At 41.8% G+C, this 19,408-nt stretch overlaps 1 protein-coding gene across 2 annotated transcripts in view; it reads left to right on the forward strand.

The window, feature by feature from the left end:
- Window positions 1–19,408, forward strand: part of net1 (neuroepithelial cell transforming 1) — a 74,382-nt gene that overhangs the window by 26,845 nt on the left and 28,129 nt on the right. The gene's annotated exons all lie outside the window — the stretch shown is intronic.

Raw genomic sequence — 19,408 nt, forward strand, 5'->3', positions numbered from 1 at the left:
CAACCTATTGAGATCAAATCCACTAGTAAGATGAAGTTGAAAATTTAATAAATGTGGGCATATGATAGAATGGCATCAGAAAAATATACATGAAAGTGGTCAGATTATCTTCAAAAATCCTCCTGTTTAATTCTCTATAGCTTGTTATTCCCACCTTTGCAAGTTGCCTTGTCCAAGACTACGTAGTCATGTCTGAAATGACCCAATATTAATCACCATATATATGTGGCAATTCAAGAAAACAATCTTTCACTATCTTTTCTGTCAAATTGGCTCAATAACAGTCGCAAAATGTGAACTTAATCACTTGAACAAAGGTAGGTAAAGGGGAGTGTAGTCAATGTTCTGATAGGATAAATGGTATATGGCTATCTCTACGTTCTGCTGCATCAACAACAAGAGGCTGTCAATTGGAATTATGATTAGAAGAATTTTCTCATGCAAAAGGTCATTTGTTCATTGAATCATTTGCCACATATAACTGACAAGTTTAAGCTTTCAATTAGGATTAGTTTACAACCCCACCCCTGGGAGTTTAGTACTTGAATAGGCTGAAAGGAGGGAACAGGAGAGGAATATGAGCAAAGAGGAAGGAAGAGTAAAGCAGATGGTTTGAGTTGAAGTTCTAGCAAGAATATCATGGATTGAAAGCCTGAATTTAGTCCAAATCTTTTGAAATTTTCTAGCATTGAAGCTTTTTCCATGTGACTATAAAACCAATCCAGTCCATGGGAGTTCAGGTCTCATTCTCACATTTTGCTCTACCTTTCAAAAAAGAGCATTCTATTGTAAATGGAAAATCTTAGCCTAATTTCTCCCTGGACAGTTTAGACTTGTATTTGGATTATCAGATAGCATTTGATTGGGTGCCACATAAAAGGCTGGTGCACGAGGTAAGAGCTCCTAGTGTTGGGAATATTGTGTTGACTTGGACTGGTTATTACAAAGAGAGAATGTTGCAATAAATTGGGGATTTGTTTTACAGACTGGAAGATTGCAACTAATGGAATGTTCCAAGAATCAGTTCTTGGCCCATTCTAACTATATGAATGACTTGAGGTAGGGTGACAGTCGGGTATCCAAGTTTGCTGATAACTCAAAAATGGGTGTATGGGCATGCTGCAAAGATCATATTTAGATTGTGCAACTGGATATAGATAGGGCAATAGTGTGTATAATGTAAAATCTTGCTTATTTAGTCACCAAATGGTACTGGGTTTAGATTATAATTCCTTTAACTGAATGCTATTTTATAAGTCTGTACTACATTCATGTCTTGGGGAATATGGAATAAACCATTTGAAAGTTTTGTGCATTAGAATGTAATGGTATATTGAAATGTTCTATACTATTATGAGTGCTTATCTATAATAGAACTGTTTGTATTTCAGAAATGCAAGGCTGGCACCATTGAAAAGTGTATTCAAGCATTATTTTTAGCTAATGAGCCATATAGTGACAACATCGGTGAACAATGTAGAGCTCGAACCTGTCAAATACCTTGTCCAGGTGACAAAACATTTGAGACGCCAGCAATACGGGAGTGCACTCCTAATAATAGATTATACTAAAGAAAGGTTTCACTTGTGGGAGCCAAATGAACAAAGGATATTTTGTAAAATTAGGGATTTGTACGTCTAACAAGTTTTAGATTTCTGTCAACATGTGCATGTGTTGAAGTTACAAGTTCATCTGTCTTCAGCATGTCTGGTACTTTCAGTTGTGTGATTCATGCAGTTTGCTGCTCGTATTTCACCTCTGAGAACTTTGGTTCCCTTGTCAGTGGTGCTGCTCTGACAATTGTGCAATATTCAAAGGCTTGCCAAATCAAGTGCTTCATGAAGTTCATTGGATATGTTTACTTTCTTGTTTCCCTTTCCCTATCATATACTCCAGAAAGGATGCAACTACCACTGAGAGGTATTCCTTGAGTGCCATCAGACCAAGTTTCTTGCCCAAGAAGCTATTTGTCACTTGCAAACCTGAAGAGTTAGACACAAAAATTCACCAACACTGTCACGAGTTAGGAACATGGAAGCAAGAACCTATAAATAACGATGAGATAACCGGGCCCTGGTGAGACCGCACCTGGAGTACTGTGTGCAGTTTTGGTCTCCAAATTTGAGGAAGGATATTCTTGCAGTGCAGCGTAGGTTCACTAGGTTAATTCCCGGAATGGCGGGACTGTCGTATATTGAAAGGCTGGAGCAATTAGGCTTGTATACACTGGAATTTAGAAGGATGAGGGAGGATCTTATTGAAACATATAAGATAATTAGGGGATTGGACACATTAGAGGCAGGAAACATGTTCCCAATGTTGGGGGAGTCCAGAACAAGGGGCCACAGTTTAAGAATAAGGGGTAGGCCATTTAGAACGGAGATGAGGAAGAACTTTTTCAGTCAGAGAGTGGTGAAGGTGTGGAATTCTCTGCCTCAGAAGGCAGTGGAGGCCAGTTCGTTGGATGCTTTCAAGAGAGAGCTGGATAGAGCACTTAAGGATAGCGGAGTGAGGGGGTATGGGGAGAAGGCAGGAACGGGGTACTGATTGAGAGTGATCCGCCATGATCGCATTGAATGGCGGTGCTGGCTCGAAGGGCTGAATGGCCTACTCCTGCACCTATTGTCTATTGAGAAACATCCCAGAATCTCGCACTCTCAATTATATGATGCAACTGAAATGGCTTGTCGCTGATCTGAATAGGTGAATGTAATTATGTTATGATTTACATTTTAAGTATTTCAAAACAGCATCACCCACCTTGTTGCATTGAGTCCATTCAGTTTTCCCTCTGGCAATAGAACAAAGACTGAACTTGGAATTTTCCATGTTACTGTGTTGTCAAGCTGGGAAGGGTGTAGAGAAGATTTATGAGGATGTTACCAGTACTCGAGGGCCTGAGCTATGGAGAGAGGTTAAGCAAGCTGGGACTCTATTCCTTGAAGCACAGGAGGATGAAAGGTGATCTTAGAGGTGTATAAAATCATGAGCGGAATAAATCGGGTAGACCCACAGAGTCTCGTGCCCAGAGCAGAGGAATCGAGAACCAGACGACATAGGTTTACGGTTAAGGGGGGAAAGACTTAATAAAAATCTGAGGGGTAACTTTTTCATGCAAAGGGTAGTAGGAGTATGGGTATGAACTGCCAGAGAAGGTTGTTGAGGTAGGTCTTATCGCAAGGTACATGGATAGGACAGGTTTAGAGGGACATGGGCCAAATGCAGGTAGGTGGGACTAGTGTAGATGGGACCTGTTGGCCAGTGTGGGCAAGTTGGGCCAATGGGCCTGTTTCCTCGCTGTAAGACTCAATGACTCTATTACTGATTCCGCAACATTAAAATAATTATAGAAGTTAAAACCTTTCTGAGCTTATCCACCATTGTCTTGGCTTTCAGCATAGATGCATTTTCGATGATAAAGAATTGCTAAATAAATATTTTCCACTCTTATTGATGGGAAGGAAGTGCATTTGTGAAACAAAGAGAATTTGGATGAGAGGGAGAAGATTGCAAGGTTTGGGGAATGGAGAGTATAACTATTTTTTGATGGGTAGCATGAAGACATTTAAGGAAAATAGGACATATTCTGGAAATTAAGGAATCAAAAAACTATGACTGATTAACTTGATTAATCTAAATCTTGCTGCTATTTACAGTTGAATTGCAATGATCCATGGTAATAAATCTGATATGTAATAGAGGAAGGGCCTAAAACATTGATAACTCAAGATTCAAAGTTCGTCTTTTAACTCACAGATTCACACTTTGTCCCAGTGCCATAAACAGTTCTGCAGCTGCGGCTCACCGGCAGTCTCTCCAGTTTTTTTTTGTGTTTTTTTGTCATTGTCGTTCTTAAATGTACGTTTTGTTTTATTTTTAATTCTGTGTATGTGGGGGGGTTGGGGGAAACCTTTTTTTCAATCTCCTCCTCAACGGAGATGCGACCTTTACCGTGTCGTATCTCCGTTCGCGCTACAGCCTAACATCGTGGAGTCGGCGGCCTCCAGCTGGGATCGACCTCGAAGACTCCGGTCGCAGGGCCTGGACTTACCATCTCGGAGGCTTCGGCCGTGGGCCCTGCAGACCGCAACATCGGGAGTTCGCAGGTCCCTGGCTGGCGACCGGCTTTTGGGAGCTCCAGCCGTAGCAGCTTCGACCGCCCCGAAGCGCGAGGTACGATCGACCCGCTCGCAGGCCCTTCATCGCCCTGCGTGGCTCGGCCGCAGCACTTTACATCGCCCGGTGGGGGCTCAGGACTCTCATCGCCCTGCGTGGCTCGGCCCTGGGACTTTACATCGCCCGGTGGGGGCTTCAAGGGGTTGGGAGCCTCGACTGCCTCGTGGCGCCACGGGAGAAGAATGAGGAGGAGATAAGACTTTGCCTTCCATCACAGTGAGGGTATGCCTAGAGCAATCACTGTGATGGCTGTTTTGTGTAAAAAATTGTATCTGTGTGTCTTGTGCTTTTTGATGTCTGCTGCCGGACCCTGACGTGAGAGGACGCTGGCGTTGAGTATTCGCCGCTTTTCCGTCAGGATAGTTTGTCTGTTTGTCTCTATGTTAAATGTATTTGTAAAGCGCTTTGAGCATGTGATAAGGCGCTATATAAAATAAATATATTATTATTATTATTATTAATATCTCCCCAAGAGAGAGGACAAACTTTACCTGGCAATGTTGGGTGATTTTTGTTTACGGTGTCATTTTTCAAACTTGCTTCAGGTAGCAGGAAGTGGCTTATTTCCAGGAGAGCAAATGAGGGACATTGTCTGCACTTGAAGCATTTTTTGGATGTGCATTTCAAGTTTGTCTCAGTGCCAAGGACAGGCGTCGTGTCCACCAGGAGCTATGAGGAGGAACTCCAACTAGTCTTGGGATTATTATTTTTTGGGTGGGGTGTATTTTTCAAACTTGCTTTAGTGGTGGTTGTGATTGGTATAGAGTCAAGAGTGTTTTATTATTCATATCCCCAGAAAAGGAACTATGAAATTCTTTCTTTAATATATACATATGTTAAAGGGCTGTGGAGCATAGATAACCCATAAACCAATAAATCAACCACTGTAAGACAGTGTCGTTTTGTCCTTTCTTGCCAATATTTAAGCTCCTTCACGAACCCCACCATGAAACTTGTCTCCCTTTCTTTAACTTGCCATTTCTGTTTAATTATATTAAGGAAAGCAAAAAATGTCCTGCCATTGTTCACCCTGCCTTACAATTTCTTCCATCTATGTACCTAACTATTGAATGCCTTATCAGTGTCTCACCCAACAATGTGTTCGACCTTTCATTATCTTGTCCTGGTTTATTTTGTTTGTTTAATTTATTGATTATTTTCCCGCCCCCCCAAATAATATCTTAAGAACAATGTTTTGGATTTCCAACTTCCAAAATAACAATTAAATGCTGATTTGTCACTGGTTAAATAGAGCCCTTGCTTCATTTGACCATTGTTAAAATAATAAGTTTAAACTTATCAATTAATGGTAGGAAGATTGTTCTAATTCAAGCTATTCAAGAATACAAAACATCATTTGTATACTGAAGTCTTTATCAAACCTTGTTTCTCTTTTGAAATTGAATATATCTGAAAGAGTCATAGGAGGATTGGATTAATGAGATTGTTTGACAGACAGCCGGCATGGACTCGGCGGCCCAATCGCCATATTTTGGTGCAGTTACAAAGCTATGATTTGGATAGCATGGCCTACATCTTCTCCTTCATTGGGTGACACATGGAAGCAGTAAACATGATACTTTTCATGAATCGTGCCAAGAATGTTTTATGATGAACTTGAACCAGCTTGTATTTTGCCAAGGTTGCATGAAACTTGTAACCTTGACGAAATGTTTTTGTAGCCCAAAGACCTTTAATTAAGCTGTTATAACAAAATCTGGAAACTTTCATGCTTATTAGCCACCTACAGTTGCCTGAATTCTGGTTTAGTTCCAGATAATTGGAAATTCACAAATACAGTACCAATTCATGATATTGTTGCTAACATCAGCAAATTAGCTTCAGTCTGCTTGCTCCCTTCATCCAAGTCAACAGGAACCAGCAAATGGAATGAATTTAGATTTTCAGAAGTTATTTAATAAGGTGCTACATGAAAGATTACAGAACCGGCCCATATCTCTCCAAACCTGTCCTGCCCATGTACCTGTATATTCTTAAATGTTGGGATAGTCCCTGCCTCAACTACTTCCTCTAGCAGCATGTTCCATACCCCCAACACCCTTTGTGTGAAAAGGTTACCCCTCAGATTCACATTAAATCTTTTCTCCTTCACCTCAAATCTGTGTCCTCTGGTCCTCGATTCACCTACTGATGATTAGAACTGTGTTGGATAGATCTGTGCCAAGGCCTCGTCTATTTTTATTAACGACTTGGACAAAGGGATCAGGCACCCTATAGCCAATTTGCTGATGTTGCAAAGGGTTAGCAATTTTTGAGATGGAGTAAAATGTGGGAAAATGTAAGGTTTTTCACTGCAAAAAAGAATGAGAAAGCAAATTGTTACTGAAATGAAATGAGGCTACAAATTGTTGTGATACAAAAGGATCTGGGGGTCTGGCGCAGGAAGCACAAAATGCTAACATGTAATTAGAAAGGCTAATAGAAAGTTGGCGTTAATTGCTTGGAGATTTTTAATGCAAGTTTATAAGACCACACATGAAGTCCTGCATACGGTTTTGGTCCCCGTCTTTAAGGAATGAATTACTGGCGCTGGAGGCAGCGCGGGCAAGGTTCACTGAATTGATTCGTGGAATGAAGGGATTAATGTATGAAGAGAGGTTGTGTAGTTGGGCTTAAAATCAGAGGAGTGTAGAAAATGAGAGCTGATCTTACTGAAGCATATAGGATTCAGCCCAGGATTGAGAGATTAGATACTCACCGGATGTTTTTTACCCCAATGTCGTTATTTGTAATTTGGTGGGGAGGGGGGATATAGTTTCAGTCTAAGTGGTTCCTCACTGAGTTTAGTTTAGAGATACAGTGCGGAAACAGGCCCTTCAGCCCACCGGGTCCACGCCGACCAGCAATCCCCGCACACTAACACTATCCTACACCCACTCGGGACAATTTTTACATTTACTAGGCCAATTAGCCTACAAACCTGTACGTCTTTGGAGTGTGGGAGGAAACCAAAGATCTCTGAGAAAACCCAAGCAGATCACGGGGAGAACGTACAAACTCCATACAAACAGCACCAGTAATCAGGATCGAACCCAGGTCTGCGGCGCTGCATTTACTGCATGGCAGAAACTCTACTGCTGCGCCACCGTGACCGCCCTTCAGAAAGAGATGAATAGGACTTGCTTCCCTGAGGGTTATGACTTAAAAATATATCCTGTGTCAGAGATGTGTGGAGGCAGAGCATTAAATGTATTTACCCATTTAAACTACAATGTGAGCAATAAGGTTTTGCAGCCATGATTGGATCAGAAATGATCTAACTGAATGTCAAAGCAGATTGAAGGAATGGTAGGCCTACTGCTTCTCCGGTTTCAATTGTTCTTGAGTCAACAAAGCCAAAATTATAAATATAAGCAGGAGTATGCCATATGGCCCTTTGAGCCTGCTCTGCCATTTAGCAAGATTCACAGCACTCTGAAGGAGAACATGCATTATTTCATTGCAGTCCTTGCAGACTGCTCCTCAGCCTGATACTATACCCCTTCTACATGTTCAGTTCAGTTTAATTTATTGTCAGGTGTACCGAGGCACAGTGAAAAGCTTTTGTTGCGTGCTAACCAGTCAGCAGAGAGACACATCCTGTCTCAACACCTCTCTGTTCATGTTCATCAGCTGGTTAGTTGTTGCATTGCACTAGCCTATTTTGTCATCTTGTTCTGACTGTGAAGGCAGAGATTTGTTCTTGAATTGGAATGCACACTGCCCTATAATTGATTAGCATGCAACCCCAATCAGGAAGACGCCCACTCTTAATGACGACTCCATGAACCATCTCTTCGCAGCAACACTTGAGTTAGGAAATTACAGCTATCACTGTGCCCAGATATGTGTTTTTTTAATTGAAATTAATGATGAAAATGCAGAAACAATCATTTGAAACGGGGAAAATAAAATATATTAAAGAGGAAATGTACAATAAAATATATATTGGTCAGCCACCCCGCAGCAGTGATCTGTTTGGTAGTAAACAAGTGATTTTGACTGTCTTTTGAGGCTGAATTTTAGTGGCAAACTAGTGCAGCTGCCTGTTGCTATGTCACTAATCTCCACCACTGACATCTGCACAACACACAGCAGGATCAGACATCCTGTCTCCATTGATAGCCGTGCATAAGTCCTAGAGGGTAAAGGAAAGGCGTAGTTACATCAAAAGGCATGTCAAACAATTTGCACAAAGACAGGGAGTGATTTTTTAAATATCTAGAGAACAGATTTATGATTGTGTTACATGGAGTGGAAGAACTCTTCTTCTTTGTGTCCATTTTTTTCAACTGATTTTTTTAATGGACTTGACCAATAATTGCAGATATATTATTGCTTTTGTGATAAAAAACATCTGACTGTTATAATTTTGTGCTCGCTTGCTTTTTGGTTTATGTTTTTGCAAAGGACCTCAATCTAGCTGAAAGCAAGCATTATAAATATTTGCATATTAAAACTCAATTATTTTGTTAAACATGATTTTAAAGATGACGCATCTTAATACCCATGATTGAAAATCATTAAATTGTCAGCACTCTTACCCGCTGAGTTGAGATGTATACTAGGATATTTCGTCTTCTCTTCAATGACAGTCCCTTCAATGAACGAAAGAGTTATCGCCACTCCATTTCTGAGATAGTTGATGATGCTGCTCCACTTTGAATGGTCAGGTGCCAAAGATCCCCACAAGTTAGATGAGCATGCTACTTTTGTTTTGATGGATGCTTTGTAATCCAACAGATCTATTCCCATGACAAAGCTCCAAAAAAAATGCTGACTTCTGAAGTCAGGCATCATGCAATGGAGCCTGCCCATTACAACTGACTGAGTTGATAGACAATAGGTGCAGGAGGAGGCCATTCGGCCCTTCGAGCCAGCACCGCCATTCAATGTGACCATGGCTGATCATTCTCAATCAGTACCCCATTCCTGACTTCTCCCCATACCCCCTGACTCCGCTATCCTTAAGAGCTCTATCTAGCTCTCTTGAATGCATTCAGAGAATTGGCCTCCACTGCCTTCTGAGGCAGAGAATTCCACAGATTCACAACTCTCTGACTGAAAACGTTTTTCCTCATCTCAGTTCTAAATGGCCTACCCCTTATTCTTAAACTGTGGCCCCTGGTTCTGCACTCCCCCAACATTGGGAACATGTTTCCTGCCTCTAACGTGTCCAACCCCTTAATAATCTTGTATGTTTCGATAAGATCTCTCATCTTTCTAAATTCCAGTGTATACAAGCCGAGTCGCTCCAGTCTTTCAACATATGATAGTCCCGCCATTCCGGGAATTAACCTAGTAAACCTACGCTGCACGCCCTCAATAGCAAGAATATCCTTCCTCAAATTTGGAGACCAAAACTGCACACAGTACTCCAGGTGCGGGTCTCACTAGGGCCCTGTACAACTGCAGAAGGACCTCTTTGCTCCTATACTCAACTCCTCTTGTTATGAAGGCCAACATTCCATTGGCTTTCTTCACTGCCTGCTGTACCTGCATGCTTCCTTTCAGTGACTGATGCACTAGGACACCCAGATCTCGTTGTACGTCCCCTGTTCCTAACTTGACACCATTCAGATAATATTCTGCCTTCCTATTCTTACCACCAAAGTGGATAACCTCACACTTATCCACATTAAACTGCATCTGCCATGCATCCGCCCACTCACACAACCTGTCCAAGTCACCCTGCAACCTCATAGCACCTTCCTCACAGTTCACACTACCACCCAGATTTGTATCATCTTAAGTAAAAGATCAGTCAAGAGCTTATTAAAAGAGAATAGGCATAAGTGCTGGAATGGCCTGATCCTGTTCATTTTACTTATCTTCTTTTTGGTCTTCTTCTTTCGTGTCCATCATCTATGTTTCAAATGTTCGGCCAGGCTCTTGCACAGTGGACAGCCTTCTCGTTTGCCACCACTTGATCTTCCAGGCAGCATTGTTCACCAAGAAGTGGCCATCTTAGTAGGTGTGGCATGGATTGTACCAATGTTCCACATTCACGTTCTGTGTCTGCCGCATCTGCATAGCCCCATCTGCTCTTATTGGTCTTGCATCGGCCGATCCCTGTACGAAGCCTAATGAGGGACTTCCAGGTCTTCCAGTCACACCTGTGACCAGGTGGTAGCTGTTCCTTGGATGGGATTGGCAGCTTTTCGTGGTGGTGGTTTTCTCTTTGTTTCTTTTCCCACAAGGCTAGTCTGGTTGCTTGAGGAGACATTGACTCTGGTTGAACTGTGCGAAGGAAGCTCTTCATTGACTTCAGGCGGTTTGGGGCTGGGTGATGGGAGTGACAGGAATGCCGGGTGTTCCCAACTTGTCTACCACATTCAGTTCTACCGGCAACAAACCTGCGGATTCCTGGTGGAGCATTACCGGCCAAGACATGCAAGCCATCCCCATCCATTGGTTTTAGGCAGCCAGTGATGCATCTGCAGCTGTCATTAAGGGCGGCATCAACTTTCTTTGCATGGGATGATCTCTCCCAGATAGGACAAGCATACTCTGCAGCAGAGCAGCACAGAGTCTTTTTAAAGAATGTTGGCTGGGGCCTGGGGGAACGATGTTGACGTCAATTTGCCAATGCAGTTGAGAGGATTTTATGAATATAACATTGATGTTGGTCCATTGTGATGCCTACTGTGGTCACCAAACACTCTCACCACAAGAAGCCAAATATTGTTCTGATGTATGAGAGGCTGTGTTGGATTTCATTATCCATGTGTGCCTTGCTGAGAAGTAACTTGCTCCAGAATTGTAAGATGCCATCTCTATTGACTGGTGTTTTGTCAAGTCGAGTTTATTATCACATGTAGGAGTACAATGTACAATGAAAATCTTGTTTGCAGCAGCATCATAGACTTGGACGGCACACAAAACATAAATTACATAAGACAGTGAAAAGAAAAAGAAATTAGCAGAAAACATAATTTGAAAATAAGGTCATGGCAGTGCAGGGAGTGGTTGGTTGCTGAGATAGATTAGTGTTGTGTAGGTCAATTCGGGAACGGAGTAGTGGTAGGAAAGTAACTGTTCCAGAACCTGGTGGTGTGGCTTTTTGGGCTATTGTACCTCTTAACCGATGGTAGCATTGGGAAGAGGGCATAGACCAGATGGTGTGGATCCTTGATGATGGATGCTGCCGCCGTCTTCAGTTAATACTTTTACATAACGCTTTCAGTGATGGAGAGTGTTGTGCCCATGATGGACTTGGCTGAGTCTACCACTCTCTGCACCCTCTGTCACTGGGAATACATGACTTTGAAATGAAGTAAGGAATAAGGTACTATCTGTAAGTTTAATGAGGTCACCTGAAAGCTCATATAACCTTAGCTACCATGACACTGCTTATGCAATCTGAATTAGTTTGACTTGCTCTTCCTATTTGTGGAATTCTCTGCCACAGAAGGCAGTGGAGGCCAATTCACTGGATGAATTTAAAAGAGAGCTCTCAGGGCTAGTGGAATCAAGGGATATGGGGAGAAGGCAGGCACAGGATTGTGGATGATCAGCCATGATCACAATGAATGGTGGTGCTGGCTCGAAGGGCCGAATGGCCTCCTCCTGCACCTATTTTCTATGTTTCTATTAATTCCATACTCGGCAATGTACCTTCTTATGCACAAACCTACAATTTGTGTCCTGGAAAAGCATACATAGAATGGGATTTTCAACTCAAACACTGTGATCTCAAGCCATGCTTGGAATACTGTGTCTGCTATTGATCTTGTGTTATGACACGAACAAAGATGTCAACAGAGATGCTATTGCAATGTAGGAAAATGGTACATGAATGTACTAGATGATTGTAGCCGGAATACTTCCTAAAACTATTTGTGTATGCCTGCAGCAGGTGACTTTGGATGTCCATTCCTGTGGTAGCAATATTACCTGCATCCCAAGGTTTTACCGGCGATCGCTTCGCTGAACACCTGCGCTTTGGTCCGCATTGCCCAAACTGATCTCCCGGTGGCCGAGCACTTCAACTCCCCCTCCCATTCCCAGTCTGACCTTTCTGTCATGGGCCTCCTCCCGTGCCATAGTGAGGCCCACCGGAAATTGGAGGAACAGCACCTCATATTTCACTTGGGCAGCATATAGCCCAGTGGTATGAACATCGACTTCTCCAACTTTAGATAGTTCCTCTGTCCCTCCCTTCCCCTCCTCCTTCCCAGATCTCCCTCTATCTTCCTGTCTCCACCTATATCCTTCCTTTGTCCCGCCCCCCTGACATCAGTCTGAAGAAGGGTCTCGACCCGAAACGTCACCCATACCTTCTCTCCCGAGATGCTGCCTGACCTGCTGAGTTACTCCAGCATTTTGTGAATAAATACCTTCGTTTTGTTCAAGTTCTACTCAAAACCTGAAGCAGAAATACCAGGGCAGAATGGAGGGAATGCTTCATTATTGTAAGTGTACCTTTCCTGTAGCATGTTAACCTGAAGCTTCACTTGTTCTCAGGTGGATGTAAACCATAGCACTATTTCAAGACGAACATACAAATCCTCCCTTGTGTCTTGCTCAATATTTATTCTTCATTTAACGTCATTGAAAACAGATTATCTGATCATTGTCAAGTTGTTGTTTGCGGGAGTTTGTTTTATGCAAATTGCCTTGTTTCCAACTTCACAGCAATTATCGCACTTCCAAAGTACATTTTGTTGGATGTCATAATCTCTGAGATGTCCTGGAAGGGCCATCAATAACACTATAAATCCAAGCTCTATTTTCTTATCTAGTCAGGAATTGTACAATATGAATTATTCTTATTGGCCAATTTAAAATGGGATGAATGAAAGTCCAATTTAATTCGATTTTATAAGGGCATATTTTTAATTACTTTTCCTTTTTAAAACATCACTAAAAGTTAAAGAAGTTTTAAGTTAATGAACAGGACAATATTTTGTTTCTCTTTCTGCCTAAAAGTGTGGCTTTAAGTATTCCTCTTGCTGTTGATTACCTCAATTCTCCCAGTTGTCAAGTGGCTTGGTTAGAAATGTTATCTGTGAGTTTGCTGCCCTTCATTGATAAAGCAGTATTTTAAATTAACCTGAAAGGGCATTCATAATTTAGCAATACTGCAAACAGTTAAATTGTCTTGAACTTTTTGAAAATACTTTTTTCTTTAAATTTGGGTTAATAATCCCTCTGACAAATGTTATACTTTTGAAGGTCAGGCAGCATCTGCCTGACCTGCTGCCTGACCTGCTGAGTTACTCCAGCATTTTGTGAATAAATCGATTTGTACCAGCATCTGCAGTTATTTTCTTATATCTCTTATTATACTTTTGAAGGAATTGGTCTGGCACTGTCTAAGTGAATGGCTTAATAAGTGTTACACCCAACAATTGTCAGTACTTGGTCAGTCCACCAAAGGTTAAGATGGGGATTGAAAAGTGAAAGGATGACATTATTTATATTGCATTGTGGCTTCAGTAAATGCCGATTTGAGTATTTTTCAGAATCACCTTGTTTGATCATTTTTAAATTTATTTTTGTCATCTTTTATCAATGAATTGCTAATCTAAATTTAAATTTGTGAATTAAGATTTCTTCCAATTAATAGACCATGTAATTTGCATTACATCTTTTTATCAGAAACTGAAGCACCTGGAATATCTCTCAAAGTAATTTCAAATAATAATTGCCGCTATAGTGCAGAACGCACATTTAGTTTGCTTTCAGCAAGTTCCCATATTCTGCGGTATGATAGTGACCAGATAATGTGTTTTGTGTTTAATTTTGAATAATTAGTATTGACTAGCAAACAATGTATAAATATCACTCCTGTTCCACCATCTCTCAATGCACAGCTTACTACAATACCTTCTCGAAAATTGTGTCCAGGACCTTTTAATATCCACCTGAGAGAGAAGGTGGTGGTTCATTTTCAACCAAAAGACAGCATTGCTGACAATAGCAACTGGTTTATGTAGAGCAAGAATACAAGCTCCAATTTGGATGTTCCAATCTCTGTAATGGGACTTGCAATCCAGATGCTTGTGTATTAGAGAATTCATTTGATGCTCTTTAATCTTATGATTTTGCTGCAGAACTCTATCCCACAGACTCTACTTTAGGATTGAAGTGTTTGATATGCCTGGTCTGTTATATTTTGTGTGAAGCATATTCTATAACTGTAAGTAAAGCCATTTCTAGTTTATTTTCCCAATTTCCTTAAGTTTTGTAGCTGCAGATAATGCTGTCAATTTATCACAGTTAAAGAGATCAGAAGCCTTCATGAGGCTTGATTGTTGCCTAATGCATACACAATACACACTTCAGCCATATTATGCCAATCTCCTGCTTAATGTACTGCAGTACACTGCAAGGTTACCTGGATAGTACCTCCTGTCTGTGACACAACACCCAAGAGCAACTGTTCAACATTGCCGCTCGCTTCTGCTCCTGTGTGGTGAACATTATTGTGAATTCGCAAATTATCCTGGGTGAGAAGCTTGCAATTCCTTACGAAACATCATTGTGACACTGAGAGTAACAGTTCAAAGAAATGACCTACCACCATGAATATGGAAGCACATGCAGTCTTGCCGATAGTACCCACATCCCAAGAATATAATTTCACAAAAGCAGGTTTGATTCTTCGTGCGTTATGAAATAACTGATAGCTTACATTATGTGGTACATTTGAGCTCAGCATCTGTGTCTAAAGTAGACAAAAATATAAAACATTTTCAAGTGATTCTTGCTGGGAAAGCTACTTGTGGTCTTTCAGGATTACTTTTTACCCCATCTAATTATACGATTTCCCCCTTCATTGTATAGACTGAAAACTCAATTATAACATATTAGCAATCTGTAGAACAAATTAGTTTTGCCTCCTTTTGATCTCAGTAGTTGCATTCAGTGGAACGTGAAGCATCCTTTTGACTTCAGGGTTGTTTATTGTGCAGCAGAATACAGTGGAAATTGCATTATGAGTAGCTATGTCTCAATTTCGACACCCATGAGGTGTGAAGCCAATTCTAGCGCTTTTGCTTTCAATCACACGTACTCAATATCACCATGTTAGTTGAATGCATTGCTCCTTTCTTTACCTTTAGAAATCTATGTATTTCCTGAAGAAAGGTCTGCATTCATGCAAACACCTCTCTTCCTCCTTTCAGTCATTGGGATTGATCTTTTGTATGAAAGACATCAATAAAGAAATAGCATTGATAATTCCTGTAATATTAACACAATGCATGATATTAATTGTTTTTAATGGTATAAAATTACGACTGGCATAGATAGGGATAGATGCACAGCTATCTGGACTACACTTCCCACCAGGTCTCCTGCAAAAAGGTCTATCCCCTACTCCCAATTCCTCCGTCTACGCCGCATCTGCGCCCGGGATGAGGTGTTTCACACTAGGGCGTCAGCGATGTCCTCATCCTTCAGGAAACGGGACTTCCCCTCTTCCATTATAGATGAGGCTCTCACTAGGGTCTTTTCTACATCCCGCAGCTCCGCTCTTACTCCCCCTCCCCCACTCACAACAAGGACAGAATCCCCCTCGTTCTCACCTTCCACCCCACCAGCCAGCGGATCCAACAAATCATCCGCCAACATTTCCGTCACCTACAACGGGACCCCACCACCGGCCATATCTTCCCATCCCTTCCGTTCCGCAGAGTTCCCTCCGTAACTACCTGGTCCACTCGTCCCTTCCTACCCAAACCACCCCACTGGGCACTTTCCCCTGCAACCGCACGAGATGCAACACCTGTCCCTTTACCTCCCCCCTCAACTCCATCCAAGGACCCAAACAGTCTTTCCAGGTGAGACAGAGGTTCACCTGCACCTCCTCCAACCTCATCTATTGCATCCGCTGCTCCAGATGTCAACTTATTTACATCGGCGAAACCAAGCGCAGGCTCGGCGATCGCTTCGCTCAACACCTGTGCTCGGTCCGCGTTGGCCAAACTGGTCTCCCGGTGGCCGAGTACTTCAACTCCACCTCCCATTCCCAGTCTGACCTTTCTGTCATGGGCCTCCTCCAGTGCCATAGTGAGGCCCATCGGAAATTGGAGGAACAGCACCTCATATTTCGCCTGGGCAGCTTGCAGCCCAGTGGTATGAACATCGACTTCTCCAACTTTAGATAGTTCTTCTGTCCTTCTCTTCCCCTCCTCCTTCCCAGATCTCCCTCTATCTTCCTGTCTCCACCTATATCCTTCCTTTGTCCCGGCCCCCCTGACATCAGTCTGAAGAGGGGTCTCGACCCGAAACGTCACCCATTCCTTCTCTCCTGAGATGCTGCCTGACCTGCTGAGTTACTCCGGCATTTTGTGAATAAAGGCATAGAGTAGTCAGTAAGAACCTTTCTCTCAGGGGGAAAGTATATTTTTCACACAGTAGTGAGGGCCTGGTGCGCATTGCCAGGGGTGGTGGTGGAGGTAGATTCGATAGTGGTGTTTCAGAGGCTTTTGGATAGGCATATGAATCATGTACAGGCAGATGAGATCACAAACATTGTGGCTGAAGGGCCTGTTCCTATGCTGTATTGTTCCATATGCAGATTTGGCATGCCAGTCACTATTTCAGAATATCTCTCCTATTAACAGTGCACATTGACCTTGATGAAGTACACTACAGTATTCATTTCCAACAAAATCCACCGTTAACAATTACTATCTACAAGTTATCTTTAAACTCTAAACTCTGCCCTCAATGCTCTCTGAGACATTCAAATAGTGCATAAAAGCATAATAAATTGTTAGCACATGCTACTAAACAGTTTAATGATTACAATAAAATCATGTGTATATGTTGATTTTTCTTGGTGCTTTTATTTTGAGTATGAAGACGGTGATGGTGGTGATGCTGATCTTTTCCAAAATTGCAGATCACAATATTAAATGGAGTGGCATTTAATCTGCCATATTATTTTGAATCCTAGACTCTTCACCTACCCAGACTTGGACTGGCCTATCCCTTCTATCTGTTGGACTGGACTCTCCACACCCAAATGCTTCGATCCCTGTTGTCAGACCACTTTCCTATGCTGTCTGACCACCCTCTCCATTCCCACTGCCTTAATCATGAAGGTCCATTGGACATATCTACTCTGCCAATATTCTCTGACTGCAGTTAAGGGTGCATGTTTAAAACTTTGTTTTCAAGATATTTATATATTTAATTTCTTTAGAGGTTGCTTTCAGTGTGATCTGTACCTCCAAAAAAAGTTGATTAAACCCCTCAAGATATGTGCTCCATTTGACATTAACTTAACCCATGCAGTGGATTATTGCATTTATGTACTTGAATAGGTTTAGTGTCCCAATTTCGCTGCGTCACTCCATTGGGATCCAACAGACGATTTGCCAATGGATAGGCTATGTGCTGATAAACTAACTTGCCCATCCTTTTGTATTGCTGCTGGTTAGAAGTGCAGAATGACTGCGAATAGCATGTTCGTAGCTAGGTTGTGAGCCAAAGTAAATCTATAACTAACTAAATACATTCGGGAATTTAAAACGTTGTCAGTAATAATGGCAGAAAAAATTAACGTCATAATTAAATACATCTGGTTCACTGATGACCTGAGATGAAGGATATTTTCTATCATTATCCATTTTGGCCTATGCGGGTGATTCTAACTGCTCTCTGAAATAGGAAGTTGCTCTGAAGGAACATTTGGGCATTTAAATACATGATTAAAATGTAATTCCTGTTTCGCATTCTCGATCATGTATGTTAAATCTGGGTCTTGAAAATATTTGCAGGTTTATGGTGCACAGAAACATAACAACATTGTGCAATTATACAATGGTAAATAAAATTGTTATGCCTCAAAGGATGGAAAAATCATGTGATGTATAGTTGATGCAAGTTAAATTTAAATCGTCCACAACAATGTATTGATTTTCATCTCCATTAATGACTAAAACATAACCTTCCAATCAATGCTAAGTGTACAGCTTGAGATAAAATCCCAACTCAACTTTGGTCGTGCCACCAAATACGGTTCACCATTGGAGTTAAATAGCAAGCCTCCTCTATTGTAGTACAGTATTATGCTTTGTGCAGTCATGGCTGATACCTACATGTTTTATCTAGACGTATACCCTGCTGTCAGAAGTACTCCTGAAAGCAAGCGAATGTGAAATGAGCAGTAAAACATCACAATGAAACTGTGACTACAAGCAAATTACTGTCAATCAACAGTTGTCATGTGATGGACAGTAACATGAGAATTTGCGCTGCTATTCCTGGCAGCCAAATACAAGAACTGTTTGTTTCCTAAAAGGCCAAACAATTTATTATTTTGCGACAGCTGTAAGAACGTGTTATCTTGACACATTTGAAGAACTGGTCTGGGAACTACATTAGTTAACTCTGCTTTATCTTGTCCAGGTGGCACTTTAAAGCATGTTTATCTCCAGCTTTGTTAGAATAAAAGTTTGCTTCGATAACCCATGTTGTCTTTACGTTATTTTAACTGAAGATTAACTATAGCTCTGTAGTCTCAGGCAACGTTACAGCTTCAAGTCAAATCAGCCATCCCCCTCTCTCCACACATTTTTCACATGGACTGATTGACAATGACAGTACTCAGCAATGGATGTCAGGGATCATTTTACCCATGCTACTATGGAGACGTGGAGGTGAGATGCAGCATTTATGAGAGCATCCAGGGTGACTGAACCATCTTAAGCTCTTCTGTAGAAAGGAACTGCAGATGCTGGTTTATACTGAAGATAGACACAAAGTGCTGGGGTAACTCAGCCTCTTGGGAGAAAAAGGATGTGTGACCTTTCGGGTCAGGACCCTTCTTTGGACTTCCAGTGCTGTCTGACCCGCTGAGTTACTCCAGCGCTTTGTGTCTATCCTCAAAATTATTCTCATCTGTACACTTACTGTACAGATCCTTGTAGTACCATGTGTTCGCTATTATCCTGCACATTGCAGCTTACTATTGGCCAACATGCTAATTTCAATGATGTTTGTTTTCAGTTTACAAATATTGCCAAGCAAAATGATCGTGAACAATTCTGGTTGCTACTTCTTCTTCTTCTGAAGCCCTTGGCTCCTCTAGGGAGCATAGGCCATTGACAAATGTCCTCCACCTCACTCGGTTGTTGGCTGTTCTTTCCAGATCTCCCCAGTTGAGCCCACTCTCAGACATTTCTGCCTGGACACCTCTTCTCCAGCTGTTCCTGGGGCGACCTTTTTTCCTTTTTCCTTGGGGGTGCCATTTCAGGGCTTGCCGGGTGATGTT

The sequence above is a fragment of the Rhinoraja longicauda genome, chromosome 23 (assembly GCF_053455715.1).
Source record: "Rhinoraja longicauda isolate Sanriku21f chromosome 23, sRhiLon1.1, whole genome shotgun sequence".
Lineage (NCBI taxonomy): Eukaryota > Metazoa > Chordata > Chondrichthyes > Rajiformes > Arhynchobatidae > Rhinoraja > Rhinoraja longicauda.